This window comes from Furipterus horrens, unplaced genomic scaffold, assembly GCF_987537825.1.
Source record: "Furipterus horrens unplaced genomic scaffold, mFurHor1.1.pri manual_scaffold_6, whole genome shotgun sequence".
In the NCBI taxonomy this organism is placed as follows: Eukaryota; Metazoa; Chordata; class Mammalia; order Chiroptera; family Furipteridae; genus Furipterus; species Furipterus horrens.
Genome location: NW_028327176.1, coordinates 30,284,105 through 30,299,230, shown reverse-complemented (window position 1 = coordinate 30,299,230; position 15,126 = coordinate 30,284,105). Strand labels below are relative to the sequence as shown.

General features: G+C 46.7%; 1 protein-coding gene across 1 annotated transcript in view; it reads right to left on the bottom strand.

The window, feature by feature from the left end:
• Window positions 1-367: 367 nt before the first annotated feature.
• The window catches only part of SOCS5 (suppressor of cytokine signaling 5), an 89,924-nt gene continuing 75,165 nt past the window's right edge, over window positions 368-15,126 (bottom strand). The window contains exon 3 of the transcript XR_016511907.1: window positions 368-1,931. The gene's annotated coding sequence lies outside the window, so the exon portion shown is untranslated. The remainder of the gene's footprint in view (window positions 1,932-15,126) is intronic.

The window sequence follows — 15,126 nt, the reverse complement described above, 5'->3', positions numbered from 1 at the left end:
AAGAGGGTAGAAACTGAACACACCTCCTTTATTAGTTGGGCATTTGAGTGCTCATTACCTGCCAGGCACAGGGACTTTAAGAGGGTACGAGAGCATTCAAAGGATTAGTGCCTGTGAGGTGCTGAGAACAACATCGGCACAAAGGTTGGCTTGCACAGAACTGAATGCACCAAGACACGTGGGGCACCTGCTGTCTGCGTGCTGGGCAGAGGCACATGAATAAAACATCTTCTCTCTGATTCAGGGAAAGACAAAGCAAAAATTGCCCCGTGATGGGATAAAAATCTGAGATTGAAAAAGAGACGCATGTGCAAGTTTATTTATGTCCTATTACACAAGCTCCTCCAGTCTCCACCTCCACCCCCACCCCCTCGATCTGTCACATTCAGGGATCTGATCACGAAAATGAATGAACCAGATTCAATGGCGTGTCAGGTTTGGAAGGAGGATAGAAGGAGAAGGTGGAAGAATGAGATAAAGGGATAAATTTAAAAGAGGCTGGATATTAAAAGTCAGTACATGAATCTCTTGGAGAAGAGATTAAGGGTAAGACAGACCCCTGGAATGTTCCAGTTGGAATAATCCTATTCTTAATGACTGTGATAAAAGCTCATACGTATTGAGTATGTCCAGTGCGAGGCACTGTTCTAAGCCTGTTACATGTATTAGCACATTGAATCATCCAATACAGTGTGAGGTATCTTCAATCACAAACTTGGTATTACTGATGAGAAACCAGGGGCTCGGGGTGGGGGTGTGTGACCTGACCCAGGGTACTGCCATCGAGAGGTAGCCTCCCATCTGAGCTTGCTCTCATCTATGGTTCCTGCTCAGGGGCCTGTGATACAGTGGGACAGGTGAGGACAGTGTGGGCAGTGCAACACCATTACAGCCTAGTGCGGTTTAGAGCAGAGAGTGTGGAGTGGGACTGCCAGGGTGCATATCCTGGTTCACAATTTATTAACTCTGGGGCCTTGGACAACATTTTTGCTCTTTCTGTGTCTCAGGTTCCTTATATAGTAAATGAGAACTGATGATGATGATGATAACTATGTTATCTCTGAGTAGTTGCAAGGATTTAATATGATTCTGCATTTAAAGGGTTTAAGCACAGGGACCTGGCCCAACGAGTGCTTGATAAATGGCAGGCTTTCAGGAGACTACAGTTTGCTTCCTGGGAGGGCTTCCACCATCCCATTGTGGGCTTCGTGGACACCCGGTGGACTTATGTTGACTCAGCACCAGTAGCCAGCCTTCAGCACTCACACACCCAGGAATGGAGGCCAGCACACAACACGCGGTGGGAAGGAAACAGAGGCAGAATGTTGCTGAGAAGGGCCCCACCCATGGAGCCAGGCCCCTAACTGATGGCCAGGTTGGGAAATGAGGATGGTTATGCCAAGCCTATGGGAACAGCTCAGACACAGACAGCCTGTGATTGGCTACGGGGCTGCTGGAGGGCAGGGTTGGTCTCCACCTCCACGTGGGGGCAAAAGACTCTCCTACACAAACCAATTAGTGGGCCAGACAGGATTTTCCCAAAGGCCTGGCAGTCCTGGCCTGCAGAGAGCAGATGTGGGCGGAGCAGCAGGGAGAAGGCCAGTGGGTCAGTAGACAGCATGGGGAAAGGGATGCAACTTGGCCACCCCAAGGGTGAGTTTCAGGTCTTTCCTCCCCACTTTTCATTGGATCACCATGCTTTTGACCAGGTCTATATGATGTTCTCTCTCCTTTTCTTCCTTTTGGTGAGGGGCCACTCTGGCCATAGGTGAGGTACAGCCAAGGCCAAGGTCCTCCTTTCCAGAGCTGCTGGGCTGGGCTGACTGTGCAGCTGGAATGTGCAGGGTTCATTCTGCAGGATGCCAATAAATGCTCCAGGAAGAGAGAAGACCTTTACAGACGTGCTCATGCTGATGATTCTGTCCCACCTGCTGGAGAGAGACGCACGGCAACCATCTGTTAGATTCTTTATTTCCACCCCTCCCCGTTCATTTTTAACCACAGATTTTCACAGTTTGCATTACTTATTTAAATCTGTTATATAAAAAGACACGTGTATTGCTAAGTAAGGAGGTGGCAGTTTTTGTCAATTGAAGCCTCTTCTTTCCAGCCTCTGTAGCTGGCTCTGGCCCCATGAGAGACTGTCATGTGCATATCTGGGTGTCCCTTGACTAGGCTGGATTTAGGACTGAGTCCACACTGGACTATCTGCTCTGGATGGATTTCAGATTTAGGACCTGATACTCTGTACTTGAGTAGATGGAGGGTGTTGCAAAGCCAGAATTCCAGCCTTGGGGCTTCATTGTTGACTTTCCTTGTCACTTACTGTGAAATGTAATGTGGCATGTCTTCAAGACTAAGTAACACAGGCCCCCAGGTTCTTGATCTCTACTACGGGGGAGGTTGAGCTCTACTTTAACCTACTAATGACATGACATTGTATGCTCAAATGCAATGCTCTTCAAGTCATGCTGAGCAGCCAGATCATTGATTCAGTTCTTCAGAACCTGCTATGTGCCAGAGACTGAGTGCTAGACATCAGTGACACCTTGGGCTGAGAGACAAGGTCCCCACCCCCATGCAGCTGACATTTTGGTCGGGAGAGACAGACAAAAAACGCCAAGAAGGACAAACTGCATGAAAGGAACAGACCAGGCACGACGATAGAGAAAGGAGAATGGTGAGGAGGACCCACAGGCAGGGAGGGCTCCTGCGGAGTGGCAGGGAAGCTGGGACCTGCAGGATTTGAGGCGTGAACCACACTCCATGCAGAGGGGAAGCACGTGCAGTCGTGGAGATGAGAGTTCTACATTGAGGAGCAGAACACTAATCTGGTGCTCAGCTTCCTTTCCACCTCCCTCCTGCAAGACCTTCAGTCCCCTCCTGGCCTCTGCTGTCTTTGGAGCTTCTCAAGAGTGGAAAGAACCAGACCCTGTGCTTCTGCACCTGTAAGCAGAGCTCCCTGGAGGACAGGAGTCCCTGCTTCCCCATGGTTCCAGGCATTGCCTATGCCTGCACCTGGCGGAGTCCCAGAGGAGTTCTGAAAGCTCCTCCCCACCGCACACACTCACATGCTGCCCCGCCCCACCCGCCTCAGTGGCAGAGCTCACCAGCCCTGCTGCCAGCTCTTGTCTCTGATCACCCCACCCCCACCCCTGCAGCCTGTTTACCATGCTCTTCTGTGCTGTAGCCACAAGGCACCATTCATGGCTCCTGTCCATACTTTCAGCTTTCAGCCCACTGTCAGGATTGGGCTACCACCCACCTGCCTTTCTTCCTGCTGACATCTGATGTCTTCTGTAAGGTCTCCGTAAGTGGCAATCCCTTCCACACCCCCAGATACTTCCCCCCCTCTTCCCCTATGTTCCTGGCACTTTGCTATGGCACTTATCTCATTGTTAGTATTGGAGTCTCTCTCCCCGTCTTGCCAGGCACAGGCTCTGAAGTGCTTTTATATTTGTATCTGATACAGAGCAGTTTATTAATAAAGGTTTGTTGCATGAATTGCTCATGAGCCCCTTAGAGAAATAATCTCCTTCATCTACTCAGAATTTACCAAATCTCTTTCAAAACTCTGTCCCATTTCATGCTCACCACACTCTGTAAGAGTAGGTGATGACTCACTGCACAGGGAGGGAAACAGAAAGGTTACTTACTCTGGATCACACAGAAAGTGGTGGTGGGGCTGGGCTGCAGCCCGAACGTCTAACTCCTGGTCCAGTGCTCTCACCAGCCTCACAGTGCGCCAAGCCTGGAGCGGAGGAAACCCAGATTTCTCAGTAACAAGTGGTAAGTTACAAGTGGAGTGTACACACTTGTTATGACAGAAATGTTTAAAAAGTGCATCTTAAGATATGAGGTAATAGAGCCTTTCAGTCATTTAATCAAGGAGCATGTATTTAGCACCTGTTGTATACTGAGCTGTGGCCTCTGGGAGACACCAGAAAATTACAAGTCCCTCCTTTGTAGCATTAACAATTATTCAGGAGAGAGAGCCCAGAATAACACAACAAATGGAGAACAGAAGTCAGTATGAGAAATATATGACTAGGTAAGGGCACATACCCTGTACGGCACAGGGCTATTCCAGAAAGGCCCTTGGGAAGGCTCCTGGAAGTCATTCCCATGGAGAAGAGGAGTGAGACCAGAGAGGAAGTGTGAATGAGGAGCAGGGGTGGGAAGACCCTGTGGAAATGGAGGCAGCAGGAGGCGGTGGGGACTGGCTGAAGGGAGGAGCTTCACGGTGGCACCTGTGGGAGTGTTGCTTCTGCGGACCAGGGAGAACCCCGAGAGGCTCTCCCTGGATGTCTCATCCACAAGGAAAGCATTTTTCTTCCTCAGTTGCCAGAAGCAGTTTTGAGGAGAACAAATTCAATTGCAGCACAGAAAGAAAGCCTCATTCCAGGGCAGGATCTGTCTTTTCAGCTCAGCCGGCTTAGCTCAGCTCCTGTCAGTTCAGTTCAGATGGGAGCCAGGCATCACGGCTGGCCTCGCACTGGGCAAGGCTCTCCTTCTTTTCACTCTGTCCTTGGGCTGCATGAATGCATTTCAGCAGCTCGTTAACCTCAAGGGCCTGTGGGTTGCTATGGAGCAGGTCGCACTCAGAACATCTCTCACTGAGCCCGCAGCCTAGTCACAACGTCCTTGAGCTGCTCATGGCCTGTAGAGGCTATCAAGCAAAAGGTCGTATAGCTCCACATTGCTCTCATGAGTCAACACATCTGTTGTAGCCTAACAGATTTCCTGGGAAAAGGTTCCCCATTTCTTTTCATAACTTCTCTCCATGTTTGACATTTCTTGTTCAGCTTTAACCTGAATCTAATCTTTTACTAGAACACAAGCCAGTTCTTTTGGTCCAATGCTCAGAGACAGCCCGTTGAGTGAAGGATTCCAGGCTCCACATGGTTACACTGGGAGTGGGAGAGTGTGAAATTCCTACAGTCCTTTTTAAACTGACAAACAGACTTGTGATAGATGCAGCAATAGCCATGAGAGGTCCTATTTAGTGGGCACCTACTCTGTATGAGGCACCCTTCGTGGACTTTACAAACATCTCATTTGATCATCATGGAGCGCCTCATTACCTCGTCTGCGAATGAGGACATTGGAGCTCAGAGATGAAGTCACTTGCCAGGTGTCACAGCAGTCGAGGGCAAACCTCCTTTCTAAGCAGAATCTTGAGATCTTTACCTTGTAATACTCATCTATTCAAAAACAATTGTGGAGTATCTACTATGTGCCAGGGACTGTCTGAGGCATTGAGAACATGGACAAATCGAAACACATAGACAAATATCTCTGCCTTGCTCATTTCACAGACATTTAAAGAATCAAAGCTGCAATAGAGAGGCAAGCAGTTATGCACAGATGAATAAGAGGGGCCCAAAGACACCGAGGGCATGCTCTTTGTCACCCCGAAAATCTAAAGGCCGAACCAGGTGTCCTGACTCTTGGTACTTCCTTGCTATTCCTCCCATCTTCGGAAGTGAACCTTTACTAAACAGTCAAAAGAACCTTTTCTTTTCTGGATTTTCTATCCAGGGAGTTCTCCTTACCGCTTTGGAGGAGTTTTCCTAGCTGGAGACCACCAGGCTCAAGTTGTGAGGATGCTGGCATGTCAGCCCCTGGCGTGCAGAGCTACCAGGGTGTCTGCTGCTGGCAGAGGCCTATGATCCTTATCCTAGATCTTCATCTATTGGAAGTATATGATTGCAGGGCATTGCTTTTTTTTTTTTTTTTTTAATGCATGCTATTTGTGATTTTCCCCCATGGGCCTTACCACGTTCAGAAATGTGAACATGGCAAGCAGAATGGATACATTTTTAGATCAGTAAGTACAACCAGATGTGTGGATGGGGCTGAAGAAACACAACAAGCTTTTGTGAGGGTTGCAGAGCCCTTAGAGGCAGCCTGTTTCTTTCCTCTCTGGGGAAATGAGTTCACAACTGGCAAAAAGCCACAGGCCTAGGTGTTCTCTGAACGGGAGTCCAGCTCCACATAATCCCTGCCAGGCTGAGGGTCTGGTTCTACATCCATCCACCCAGCTCTCAAGGACAGCAGATACTAGCCAGGCCCTTGACACAATTCTCTCTCATCTCACTCCAACAATCACACCCTGAAACTGATGAGGAAACTGAGGTTCAGTCTGGCTAAGTAACTTGGTGAGAGTCACACAGGAAGGCAGCAGCAGGGCTGAGATTCAGACCAGGACGTCTGGGCTCCAAGGTCCATTTTCCTTCAGGGCACCACCTTCCCTCTAACCCCGTCTTTCCCCGCTACCCTCCATTACCTCAACTCACTGGCCAAGGGAGGAAACCTTTGGGTCTTCATTCCAGATAACACACAATGAGAAACACCTCCTGGCAGTGTTGGAGCAGGTAGTGACAAGGTTATAGAGGGAAAAAGTAGTACTCATCTTGAGGAATTCAAAACCAAAGGTGAGCTAAGACACAGATGCATCCATTAATTGTGAATGACACAGATCAACATACAACCCTAGTATGATTCTGGGGAAGTCAGTGGTGAGTGCTTTAAGAGGCTGTGCCCTGGAGTAACCTGGAAAACATTCAGGGTGGAGGCGTTGAAGCTGCGCCCTGAAGGATGGGAGGAATTTGGAGAGGCAGAGCGGTGTGAGAAGCACAAGAGGCTGAGGGTGTGTAAAAAGAGCAGAGCACAGAGGGGAAATAAAGAGATGGGGGTTGAAAGATGAGAAGTAACATTTATTAAGCATGCGTTGTGACTCATGAATGGTGCTGGGAGTTTGTATATATTATTTCATGTATTTAAATAAGTTCTATTTAGTTTTCATTTACATATAAGAAAATTCACACACTTAAGTGCGTAGCATAGCCTCAGTGAGTGACCTGTGTCTAGTATTCGTGAGATTGGAGTTCCAGAAAGGTAGAAGAGGGGGAAACAGAAAAAATGTTTGAAGACATTGTGACCAATTTTTTCCCAAATCTGATGAAAACTATAAATCTGCAGATCCAAATGTCTTACGTCATGCCGCGATATGATCAAGTTTCTGAAAAGCGGTGACAAAGAGAATATCTTTAAAGCATCCAGAGGAAAAAGACACATTTTACACAAAGGAACAAAGGTGAGACTTACCGCAGACTTATTATTAGAAACAATGCAATCCAGAAGGCAGTGAAATGCATCTCACAGTGTTGATGGAAAAAAAGTCAACCAGAATTCTAAATGTAGCAAAAATATTATTCAAAACTGAAGGTGAAATGACTTTTTCAGACAGACAAAAGATGAGAGGGAGCATCTGTTGCCAATAGGCCTGAACCTAAAAAACATTAAAGTTCTTCAGGCAGCAGGAAAATGATGCCAGATGGAAACTTGGAGGGACACAGACTAGAGAGATCAGCAAATGGTAAATATGTGGGTAAAAATAAAAGTCCTTTGTTTTTTCATTAAAAAATTAAAAACAAAAAGATTTAACGCAAAAGAATGTATTGTGGTGTTAATAACATATGCAGCTGTAAAATGCATGACAACAATAGCGCAAAATAAAAGAGGGGGGATTGAAGTATACTGTTGGAAGGTTTTTATAGTCTATGTGAAGTAGTGTAATATTATATGAAGGTGGACTATGATGTGTCAATTATGCATATTTTAACCCCCAGAGCAACTACTAAAAAAGTTTTAAAAAGGTGATATAGTAAGCAAGTCAGTAGTGGAGATAAAATGAAATACTGAAAAAAAAGAAAAAGCACAATTCATGCATAAGAAAAAGACAAAAGAAATGAAAAGGGAACAAAGAACAGATGAGACAAATAGAAAATAACTATATTAAATGTCAATGACCTAAATACCTCCCCTTGATGAGCTGTGTTTCAGAAAGAGAGGCCCCCCTTTCTCCCCTTGAGGTGGCTCAGGGAAGGAGAGTTTGTGCTCTAGTCTCTTACCCCTGCCTCCCGCCCCTTCCTGTCCTCTGTCCATATGTAGCCTTTGTGGTGACCACCTGCTCCTCATCCCCGCTGTACCACAACCCTCTGCTTGGGCTCCCATTTCTGAATATCAATGGCTTCTTGGTTTCCCACACTCATGTCCTGAAGGAAGACTCTTATTGGCCTGGTTCATCTCTTTCATCAAATCACTGCCCAGTGGCCTTGGGAGAGGCCCACCTGGTCTAGTTATTTGTACCTGAGGTGGGAGGAGGGACAGGTTCTCATGGGAAAGGGTATGGGAGGGTGAGACAAGTTTGGCCTCCCATGTGACATCTTTGTCCTTAATGGGAACAGAGGAGACAAAAGCCATTCTTCTGAGGCTTTAGGCATGGCTTTCTCACAATACTCTCCAAGGAGGAGACAAATGTCACCTGCAAGGTCAGGGTGGTTCCATGACAACTGGAATGTTTAAGGATTCACAGAGAAAAAGTTTGTGTGGCAACAGCTAGACTTAGGCTGTGAAGGTTTGAAATGGAGCTGGGAGAACATGAGTTTATCACTGTCTTCTTGGAGAACTAAGCATAACAGCATAACATTTATAATTGATTCTCTTATTAAAGATCCTCTTTTGGTCTAATTCCAACAGAGGAGTTTCATTATTTGCTTTGTTAAATCCTGACTTTCATGGAAGAAAACTGAGAAGGTTAGGGTAAAATGCTGATCAAAATAGGCTGTAATTCCCTGAAGGTGTTGGACATGGCAAACAAGCAGGTGGTCCAGTAGAAAGGGCAGTGACCAAACACGGCCCCTTTGCCACCCCGCCCTTGCCCCAAGCAGGAGACCTATGCCACCTCTGGGATTCTGAGATCTTCTGTCCAGGAGGAGGCCCCATTCCATGTGGCTCTGTCGCCAGTGAGGATGGGGCAGGTCCTTACTTCCAGCTCCACAGCCAGCCCTGCAGGAATGGTTGGAGCTATTCCCTGGCCCAGGACCACTGCTGGGAAGCAAGAGGCTAAAAACTTTGAGCCGGGGCAACAAAACTGCTGGAAGGGTCGCAGGATTCAGCCAGAGCCAAAGCTGACGTGGTCACAGAGCAGCCCACCTCACACGAGGTCAGGAGAGCAGGAAACCCAGCCCAGCTCACACAGCCTCTGAGAGCCCACACTTCCAACCTCCAAAATCACATATCTGGAAGCCACAGGAGGGTATAAAAATACAAAACCTACAAAGAGTTCGCCACTTGTCTGAGTTTTAAGAGGTTCAGATGCACTTGAGACCTGTCACACTTGATCCTTAGCTCCATCTCATGTCACCAGGTTGCCAGCCTCAGCAAGTCCAGGCAGACACAATAAGATCAAGTTCCAATGTTCTATACAAATGTCGTCATCTCTAGGACCATGTATAAGAACCAGGACTTGGAAATCTGCTTGGTAAAGACACCTCTCTGTTAGAAAGGCCAGCTGCAGTGGGGGCCTGAGAAGGCAGGGGCCATGGAATCAGGGTGAGCCAGGACTGGCCCGGGCCTCACATATCTGCATCCAGGAGCTGGTTTTTTGCTCCCAGGAGCCAGCCCTACCCACTACTGCCACAATGCTGACTGGCTCCAGATGGGGGCCTGAGAAGGGCTATCATACACCAGGCTCTGGGAGGCCCCACCCACTCCTGTAGAGTGCTGCCACTTATATGTGGAAATGATTCTCTGAAGCATGGATGCCCTGGCTGCTGTGGCTGAATGGACTGAGCACCGGCCTGCAAACCGAAAGGTTGCTGGTTCAATTCCCAGTCAGGGCACATGCTTGGGTTGTGGGCCAGGGCCACTGGTCAATGTATCGCACGCATCGATGTTTCTCTCCCTCTCCTCCCTCCCTTCTGTCTCTCTAAAAATAAATAAATAAAATCTTAAAAAAAAAATCATAGAGAGGGAGCAAGGGAAAGAGACAAGGAAGGGAGGAGAGGGATACAACCATGAGCTCTGGGCAACGGAGAGGCCATGCTGCCGAAGACCCACTGAGGATCAGTGCAGAACGTACCCAGGAGTCACCTCATTGAGGTCTCACTGATGGCACAGAGGCCGGAGCAGCGAGGAAGCTTGGGTATTTCTATCTACTCTGGTTTCTTGTAGATTTAGGGGTGCCCCTGATGGCCATTAACTCCCCAAAGTTTCAGTGCCACCTGTTGGAGGACAGAGTGTGCTCCTGGAACCAGAGAAGGCCATCAGGGGATTGGGGTGGGAGGTCATCTGCATGCACATATAGGAACAGTCCTCTGAGCCTGCAGGTGACCTCTGGTGGGCCCAGGGTATGTGTGCAGGACACAAACCATGCCACACTGACCAAGGTCCCCAGGCTGGCTCACTGCAGGTGCTAATATCCTCTACGGTGACCCAGGAAGCTGGCTCTGCAGCCAGATCCCATTCTGAGCAGCCATCTTTACCTCTCAGCCTCGTTTTCCTCTTCAGCTGAAAGGCGGTGGGGGTGGGGGGTACTCACACTTGCTCTAACAAGAATGTCGCCAGCCCCAAAGGAGGAAATGGATGTAACTACCGGACTGGGCTCTAGAAACATAAATGACCATGGAGAATAAGCAAGTCCCCAACACCTGAAATAAACAGCAGGATGTCCACCACCCCACCACACCGTCCCTGTCCCCAGCTCTGAACGCCACTGCCCAAACTAGAAAAAATATTCTGAAATGGCATTGCTGTGTAGTGTTTGAGATAAATGATGCGTGCTGAAATTTGTATTATTCGGTTCATTCACCACACGCTGCACGCAGACACTGTTATACTCCCGACCAACCATCATGGAAGCTTCAATAGTAATAAGAACTGGCATGGCTGTCCCCGTGCATTCCTGCTGCTTCGATGCTTGCCGACATCTTACACGCCTGATCACAAACGTTCTCCCAGCCTCCGGCTCCCTCTCCCGCTTCTCTTTTCTCTCTTTCCTACCAGCACCCTCAAAACAAGGAGAAGCTTCTAAAGTGCGGTTTCACCCTAGTGCTTGCCTGCTGAAAAGTCAAGAGGGCTTTCTTCCTTCTCCTCTTACTGTACTGGACACTTAATGAGACATTCAGATAAGCAAACCAAACGAGACAGAAACAGTTCTTTCAATAAGGTTGTGGGGGAGCAGTGCGGGGAGGCCATTTGTTCCGTTTGCAGCATGCGCGCTCCCTGAGGATGACCCCCTGCCCAGTTGTGACAGCGCTGGCGATGCAGTGATGGCCAAGACTGTTCTTGCTCTTCAGGCATCCACAACCAAGTGAAGTGTCTGGCGTGGAAAATAAAGGGGTTCTAATGCAAAACAACCCCCTCAACAAATCCCAGTTATAATGGCGGTGTGAACAGAATATTCAGAATCCAGAGGAGGTGGAAGGTGTCAGAGAAAAAAACAGAGAGGAGGTAACAGGGCCTGGGGCTGAGCAGGGCTTGGCCAGGCGGATGGGGGAGGGTGAGCAGAAGGAAGGGCAGGCAGACTAAGGAAAGGAACAGAGGGCACAACGGCAGAGTGGAAAGCGGGACTGAGAACTCCAGAGCAGCCAGAGCACAGCGTGCATGGGAGGGGAGGGGCTCGAGGGAGGCTGGGAAGGTGGCCATGGTCAGACCACAGAGGCCCTTGTGTGAGATCAAACTGAGGGATCTGGGCTGCATTTGCGGCCCTGGGGAGTCAGCAGAGCAGTGATCTGTAGAAGTGATGTTGGGGAGCTGTGGTGAGAGAGACAGGCCTGAGTAACCAGGGCAAGGTAAAGATGGCCCTGGCTTGCCTTACAGTCAAGCCCAGAGATCCGTGACACCCCCACCCCCGCTACCCACCTAGGTTTCACGAAAGGAATGATTGTTTCCGCTGAAGAATTTTAGGTATGTCACATTTGCTTGTCGTTTTATATGAAAAGCATTGCCTAAAACGAAATGTAAAAGTCATCATTTAATAATCTACTCCTCAAGACCCCAAATAACCTATGTGGCAATGTTACAGAAAGGGGGTGTCCAAAAACCCCCAGAGCTTGCAGCTGGAAGATGGGGAAAAGGAAGCAGCTTTCAGGATGACTTCACATGCCTGAGGCTAGTGGCTAGTGTCTTTGTTGTGCAAATGGATTTGATGCATCCAAGGCCCGGAAAGGTGGGAGGGGTCTTGGACCTTAGGATAGTACTGAAAGAGCTTACAGAGCCTGCATGAGGTTCTGTGAATGGTCAGGACTGGGTTCCATGCTCTCTACATCACAGGACGCAATCAGGGATTTAAAAATAAGCGGCAGACATTTAAGGACACACACCATGCTGCTTTGAAAAGAAGGGATCTGACCATGCAGTTTTGAGGAGGGAACTGACCATGCGGTTTTGAAAAGGAGGGTTCTCCATTCGGTTTTGATGAAGGTGCTCTCCATGCAGATTAGAAACGGGGAACACCATGCGGCTTGGGAAAGGAAGGAACACTATGCAGCTTTGAGAACACCTTGTGGCTTGGAGAAGGGGGAATACCTTTGTGGTTTTGGAAAGGAAAGGCTGGGAATTCACGGGGCTCTGGATTAAAAGCTGGTGGACACCATAACACAGACAAGGCCTCCCAATCAGAATTGAATGATTGGCAGCTACCAGTAAAGCTGAACTGTGTCTAGGAAGTAGAAAAACGGTTTCTCTAACTTTTCTAAAAGTAGCCTGGTTTGGTAGGGGGAGGCAGAAATATGTGTTTGTGGGTGTTTTAAAAAACATAAGACTTCACGGCAGAAATCCGCAAATAATCTAAATCTATATAACTATTAAATAAACAATTCTTTTTCTTTTCACTAAACTCTGGTATTGAGAGTTATAATTCTGGCAGCGGGTAACTGGGCCACTAACTAAACAGCCCGTGGGATTTTTTCACTTGGAGCAGCCCAGGGGTTCTGTAACAGCAATGCAGCACAGACCTGGGACCTGAAGAAGGGTCTTAAGGATCCTCTAGTGACTAGTTCAACTCCTTATTTGATGGCAGGTCTTCCAGAGAAGGTTTGACCTTGCTCGAGTTTCCTGCAAACAGATCCGTGCAGTCAGATGAGGCCAAAACAGGAATGCTGGGAGCAGGGCTCAGAGCTGCCTATCAACCTTGGAAGCCCTGTTCTAAGTAAGCATGATCCCACCTTCCAGTCTGCTCTCGAGAACCTGCTGCCGACGTTCCTCGCTGTGTCATGTGTAAATTGCAGTGAATGCCCACGATGATCAGGAAATCAGTTGATTGTATCTGTTTATGTCTCACTTTACTGTTCTGAACAAATGTTGTGTACTTAGGATCTCAGTATCTCAAAAATGGGCAAAAATTACATTGGGATTCGTGGGTAAAATAAATTGTTTTGCCATTATAAGTTTTTTTGGCAACAAAGATTTTTATTAGAGGAACAGAATAGCTATATTTAGAATAAATAAGCCAATGGATTGAAAATACAGTTTGCTGATAATTGGCAGACAGTGTGATATTGAATAAAATAACTAATAAATATTATATGTATAAACATATATATACATATATACATACATATATATGTATGTGTGTGTGTGTGTGTGTGTGTGTGTATATATATATATATATATATATATATATATATATATATATATATATATAATGTGTAGTATATACATGTATTCAGCTCTGGATGAGAGAATGGTCATATGTTAGATTTTCCAGAATCAGAAACTAAGGCAGAACTTGGGGTAAACGATATCCTTAGGGACCTACACCTGTGAAGAAGAAAGGGAGAAAGTCGGGTGGGACAGAGGGAGAAGCTGAATTGCATGAGACCTCGGTCAGCCCAGCAGGGAGCTGGCAGTTGTCTGAAATGGCTGTGCCTTTGCCCCCCTAGCCCTCTGTTACTAGTTGCAAACTGCCCAGGAAGAGCCTGACCTTGAGCGAGATGGCTCTTTGCAGCTGAGGCCAACCTTGCAGATGACAGCTGGAGACTGACTACTGCCCACGCTTCCTGCTTCCCGCCGACAGGGAGCAGGGACAGGGATCTGGGCGGTGCCTCTCCACATCCGCCACAGACAATGGTGTCCTGATTCTCTCAGTCATTTTATTCCGATGCTCTCTATCGGCCCGACTGTAACTCACTCCGGAGTCTCCCTCCCACCTCCTTCTGCTGCTTCCCCCATTTCTCTTGGTTTGCCTTTTATCCTTCTTCAACAAACTAAAGGCAAATTGTGGCTAGGAGGGTGGTGAAGAAGAAAAGAAGGATTCCAGACCTGCACCTCTCCAGCTCAGAAGGTCTATGAGGTCAGAATGACTTCATAATAATTCACTTTTTTCACTTTTGTTTTCTTACTAGTATACAGTGGAATTTTCCAGAGACCACATGGCATATGACATCATTGCTCTGCATGTTTTGTGTTTTGAAAATTTTTCTAAGGTGATAGGTTTAAGGTATAAATATGTGTATTTTTAGAGATCAACTCAGTTTGTTCTTAATGCTCTGTGCTCTCACTGTATTTTATTATACTTAGTATAATTTCTGTAACTTCATTATTGTCCAATGTATTGTTTTTAAATCCCCAAGTTTTCCTTGCATCTGTTTGGAAACTCAACAAGAAATAGTAAGTATCCTTTGTTATTTTTGCAATATTTTAAATTTTTTCAAAATCTTTTCAAACTTTAAAAAATTTATCTAGAACTGTGATTACTTTAGAATTCATTATTTTATTCCAAAATAAAGGGAAAATTATTTATAGGATATTTTTTATATCTTTAAGGATAATTATTGGCTTAAAAACAAAAGGAAAGAAGGCTTGCTTTCTTAATCCACACCTGTAGCATCTATATCCAAAGATACTGAAGAAGATGAAACTGAAATAGAGTTCTCTTACTCACGGATAAAAGAACGAACCTCAAAGAAACTGGATGAAGCTATTAATAAGAAATGAAAATACAATGAAAGCTACTATCTCCTCACTTTTATGGATGCTAATAATTCACTTTCGTATGTCTTATGCGACAAAACAAGTTGTCACTTTGAGACTGACCAGAGTCGAAAGAAAAAGGAATAGTTTAAATGTAGACATGATATGCTCTTTAAAAGCTAAAAATTGTTTCAAGATTTCAGCCTAGAAATGGAAAGGAGACTGAACCGTCTTACAGGGAGACTTACCTTATCGCAGTGGCTGGAGAAGTACACACAACAGCTGAAAGAAAAACAAAGCCTTGCACAGCTGGATGAAGATTCCGTAAAGGAAAGCAGTACGCCCTCCCAAAGACACAGTAACTTG